General features: G+C 40.7%; 1 protein-coding gene across 1 annotated transcript in view; it reads left to right on the top strand.

Annotated features, from left to right (window-relative positions):
• Positions 1 to 5593, top strand: part of CPA5 (carboxypeptidase A5) — a 59462-nt gene that overhangs the window by 15475 nt on the left and 38394 nt on the right.

The raw sequence follows: 5593 nt of genomic DNA, 5'->3' as shown, positions 1-5593 counted from the left end.
AAGAGAGCCTGCTCTGTCTACATTTATTTATCCACATGTACATACACACACTGAGGCCACTATTAAAGGGAGCTTATTCCTTCACATGTGAGTCAGAGCCCTCTGGCTTTGTAGAGAACACAGGTCAGCCCCTCTCCAGACCCCTTCCTTGAAGTTTGTGCATTCTGGTGGTGTGCTTAGAGAAGCACTTCTGCCACCCTGCTGTATTTTGGTCCCGCTGTTTCACTGAGCCCTTTGTATGCCTTTCCTTCCACATAGCTGGGTGGGCAGGCCACACTTGGGATCAACCCTTCCTGGGTGGCCTGTCTCTACCTCATTTTTAGAATAAAAGGACATGTGAAATGGTTCTGTAGCCTCATCCAATCTAGCCACGCCCATGATCTTGCTCTGGTGGAGGCCCCAAGGGAAGTGCTGTGGGAGATAATGTTTGTCTTTTAGATTGGTCTCGGAAGATGACGCATAACTTCCTTCAATATATCTCACCTTTCTTGAACATATTTTTCTTTGAAAAATAAATCCCGAAGGGTCATCAGTATAGGTCATCCCCCTTTTCTGTTTTTGTTTATTTATTCTTAGTCTGAATACAAAGTAGAGGATCACGTCTCATCCCTGGGCCAAAAATTCCCAGATACTACAGTTCTGATCACATTCTTCTCTTTATCATTCAGTGTAACTGGGGATCCCAGAAGGGGATCTGTGTCTTTATAGGTACTGCTCACTCAGAAACCCTGGATGAAGTGGTGATCTAATAGCAGGATTGCTAAATTATCCCTATCTGTCCTAATGGGCTTCCCTCTACTTTGCCTTTTGAACTTACTTCAGAGATCTTTCTCTTACCCTATTGGTCCTAAATCACTCCGCCGGCCTGGGTAATCTCCCTGCCCAGCACATTACAATTTGTTCTCTGGTGTACCTTGTGTTTCCTTCTCCTGGTTTTTGTTTTTGGTCTTTAAAGTTGCCTTTTTCTATTTTGCATCCTGGACCATGAGTACCAAGGTGGAGCAAGGATTCATCAGTCAGGCTCCTCTTGCTACATTCCTCCTTAGCATGTACCATCTGCCTTTTTTCTTTATTCTTTTTTTTTAAATTTGCCTTTTTCGAACATGTCTGTAAATCTTATCCTTCTGCCTAGGATTTGTGCAGCATCTGGTGTGTGCTCATAAGCCAATAAATATTCAATATGAGTCTCCTGATCATCCTCTATTCTTCGCCTTCACCTGAATGGAACCAAGCCGTGGTTTTGAATATGCAGCTCTTTATAACGTCAAAAGTCAGTTTTAATCCCTGTCCATATTACATGACATGTAGGAAGGCCTTCTCCATCAGGCCGAGGGGCCTCCAGGGTAATGTTACCTTGGTGATTTCGCTCTGGTCCTAGGTCTAGTTCTTAGTTTTTCAGCTCAGAGGCTTGATATTCTCTGTATCCATATTGATTAGACTTGGGGATGCTGACTCATGCCTAGAGAGCTCAGATGAGGCAGATGATAAAATCAGAATACGAATTTATTAATTTACATCATGGCATGTAACTGTTCAGTGGATTGGATCCTCACGTCAGCCTGAACAATACATTCTCTCCCTGTAGGCAAAGATACATGGGAAGCCAAATTATAATCAGAAGGTTGTTTAGTGAGCGGGGCGTCAGAGCAAGGAAAGTTAATTACAGTCTATGATTAGAATTTTTAATGGTATCCAGCTCTAATAGCGTGATACATCCAATTCTATAACCAGAACACACCTGCCAGCCAGCTGGTCGCTTGTGCTGGCTAGTCAGGGCTGCCTCAGACCAGACAATGCCTCAGTAGACCTGACAATGCTTGCCTCTGTGACTCGCCTGTAACCTGGCTCTATTTGTGGAACCCCTCTGCTCACCCCCAAGATTGAGATTGTCCTTTAGATTCCTTAAGAGAAAGATTTATTAGCAAGGCATTAAAAAGCCATAAAAGAATACCTGTGACTATAATAAAATTAAGAGCTATTAATTAAAAGACACCATGAAGAGAGAAAAGTTGCAAACTAGGAGAAGATAGTCACAACATTCATAATACACTCAACAGATGAAGGAGATGCAAAGAACTCCTACAGATCAGTAAGAAAAGAACAAATAATCCGATAGAAAAATGGACAAAAGATATGAGCAAGCATTTCACTTAAGAGGTAACAAGTATTTTGATAAAAACAGGAAGAGATGATTACTGATGGAAGACGTACAAATCAAGACCAAAATGAAATGCCATTTTATACTTATTCAATTTACATAAGTCAAAAAGTTGGAGAGGGTGAAGCTGGGGCGAAGTGAGAGTAGCATCGACGTACATACACTACCGAATGTAAAGTAGTTGGCTGGTGGGAAGCAGCAGCAAAGCATGGGGAGATCAGCTAGGTGCTTTGCAATGACCTAGAGGGGTGGGATAGGGAGGATGGGAGGGAGCCTCAAAAGGGAGGGGATATGGGGACATGTGTATGTATATGGCTGATTCGCTTTGTTGTGCAACAGAAACTAACACAGTATTGTGAAGTAATTATACTCCAATAAAGATCTATTTTAAAAAAAAGTTGGGGAGGAGGTAGATAATAGGATCTTTTATACATTATTGGTTGGTGTGTGAATTAGTAAAATCACTTTGGAAAATAGTTGGGCATTATCTTCTAAAGTTCATACTTTATGATCCACCTATTCCACCCCAGGCATAAACCCAAGAAATTCTTGTAGTATACAACAGGAGACATAAATGAGAATGTTCACAGCAACACTGTTCATAATAGCAAAAACCTAAAAACAACTTAAAAGTCCACCAGTGGGAGAATGGGTGAGTAAGTATGGTATTTTCACATACTGAAATATTATACTACAGTCAAAACAAAATTTAGGGTGATTTCCTTTCTAGAAAGTTCCAAATAACTGGGAAAAATATATATATATAATTTATATATACACATATGCTTATAAGGAAGGCATAAAATTTGATAAAACTGTGTAAAAAAGGGAAGCAATAGTGAAATAAGTCAGAGAAAGACAAATACTGTATGTTATCACTTATATGTGGAATCTGAAAAATAAAACAAACTAGTGAATATAACAAAAAAGAACAGACTCAGATATAGAGAACAAACCAGTGGTTAACAGTGGGGAGAGGGAAGAAGGAAGGGACAAGATAGGGGTAGGGGATTAAGAGGTACAATCTACTATGTATAAAATAAATGAGCTATGAGGATATATTGTGCAGCACAGGGAATATAGCCAATATTTTATAATATAAATGGAGTATAATCTTTAAAAATTATGAATCACTTTGTTGTACACCTAAAACATATAATATTGTTAATCAGCTATAACTCAGTAAAAAGGGTTGGGTGAAGGGAAGCAAGGTATAGTAGGCATGCTCAGACCCCTTTTCCCAGTCAAGTGCACTCATCCCCAGCTGCTAGGAGTGTTGGCTATCAACAGCTCAAGGCCCCATCCTTCTCTGGAGAACTGTCCTTAGCCAAATGAGGCCTGCCTTACCTAGGCCATGCACCTGCTTTCTCTTTATCACCTTCCCACATGTCAGCCAATGACTGCCTGACTCGGGGTACAAACAGCTAGTCTTTTACTTCAAGGTAGATTCAATGCTGTGGTTCAGTGTATGCTTGAGAGCTCGGAATCCAGCCTCCAGCAGATTCCTCATTCTTGCTTAGCTTTTTTCCCCCCTGTCCCTCCCTGCTTCCTAAACTCCCCTTCTCCTGAGAACTCCCTCAGTAAATCACCTAAGCAAGAATCCCATCTCAGGCTCTACTTCTAGGGAAATGAAGAACCTGGGATTCTGAATGATGATTACCTTAGATGGGGAGAGGCTCGGAGATGAGATAAGGGTCAAGGCTCTATGGTGAAATGAAGGACCTTAGCTTTTGTTTTAGGTTATGTTTCTTTTTTTTTTTTTTAGGGAAAAAACCTAATTCAACAGCTAAATAAATAACCAAAGAAGTCGTGCCATTAACCAAGGATTATACTTAATCTATTTCTATGGACCTGAAATCCCATTTTTAAAAATGTTATCAAAGATATAGATTTTTTTACAAAAAGGTTTTACCATTCAACATGCATTTATTGAGAGTCTAATGTCTGCCAGGGGCAGTTTTAGGTGCTGGCAATGCAATGACAAACAAGGAGACAAAATCCTTTCTTGCATGGAATTTCATTGTAGTTGGAGACACAGGAAGTTCTCAAGTAAACAAATTAAAAATTTTAATTTGGGTAATGAGAGCTGCTATAAATAAAAGAAAACTGGCTGCTGTCAGGAGAGTGATGGGTGGTGGTGGGGCCTCTAGATTGGAAATGTTAGAGAAGATGGCATCTGGCTTGTATTGTAAAAGTCTTCTTACCTCTCTTTTTTGCTTTCTTTTTATACTCCCCAAAACCACGTGGAAAATGTGGGCTAAATGTTATTATCCACATTTTACAGGTGGAAAATCTCAAGAGCAATAGGTTTCTTGCCCAAGACAAATAATATCTCCGGTCCTCTAAGTGAAGACCCCACTGAAAAAGAGAAGATCTAAGTCATAAACATTCATGGACACAACTTAAATTTCTGAAACACATTTCAGTTCGAAAGGCTCTTATACCACATCAAACCAGTCTCCATGGAATTTTCTACTATTAAGGACACTAAATAGGATGGAAAGGGATAATCCATTGATAATGGAAAAATGTATTTTAGATTCTCTTTTCCGAAGTACTGGGGAGGGGGCTTGCTGAGCCATTTCCAGGTCTTACACCCAGTCCTGTTGGGGACAAAAAGAAGACCTTCTGTGAAGTAACTGGTAGGGTGAGGGATACTGTCCCTGGCTGTGGATGGGATTGGCTGTCATCCATGTGCTGCCTACTTGAAACCAGAGCCACTCATTGAACTGCAGCCACCTGGGGACTGAAAGGCAGACCACATCCACTTCTGTCTGGGTTACACGTGGTGAGGGGCAGCCAAATAGCCCAACTCAGCCATGTGACCTTGGGCCATGATGTAACCTCTGGGAGCCCTAGTTTCCTTATCTTTAAGATGAGAATAGTGACTATATTTACAATAGCTTATCAAGAGAATTCAGTAAGCTTATGTGTTAAAGTCCTCAGCACCTTACCTGGAAGCAGTATGTGTTAGCTTGAATTATTATTCTCACCAAGTGGTGAAAATTCATTTATGAATGAGGACATTGGCATTTTCCCTTATTAGAAGCCTTATCTTATTTTGGCCGTGCTGCATAGCATGTGGGATCTTAGTTCCCTAACCAGGGATCAAACCCACACCCCCTGCATTACAAGCACAGAGCCTTAGCCACTGGACCGCCAAGGAAGTCCCATAGAAGCCTTATTTTCTTCAGACTTATCTTGAGACTTAAAGATCTCAACAGTTCACAGAAAAGCACTAGTTGGATGTTGTCATTTTGAGTATCATTTGGGTTTTGAAATATTGGGGTTCTCTGGGAGCTTTCCTATGTTAAACAAATATTGATGCCCTTTTACTGGATTAATCAAAGGAACCTGGCCTGAAACCTTCAAAGGTCCAGCTTCCAAGCACAACTATGTCAAGTGTATAGGGTCACCATTGATTTCTACAGGTGC

The sequence above is a fragment of the Lagenorhynchus albirostris genome, chromosome 8 (assembly GCF_949774975.1).
Source record: "Lagenorhynchus albirostris chromosome 8, mLagAlb1.1, whole genome shotgun sequence".
NCBI classification, from domain to species: domain Eukaryota; kingdom Metazoa; phylum Chordata; class Mammalia; order Artiodactyla; family Delphinidae; genus Lagenorhynchus; species Lagenorhynchus albirostris.
The sequence above is the reverse complement of the archived record's forward strand: the minus strand, read 5'-3'. Positions and strand labels throughout refer to the sequence as shown.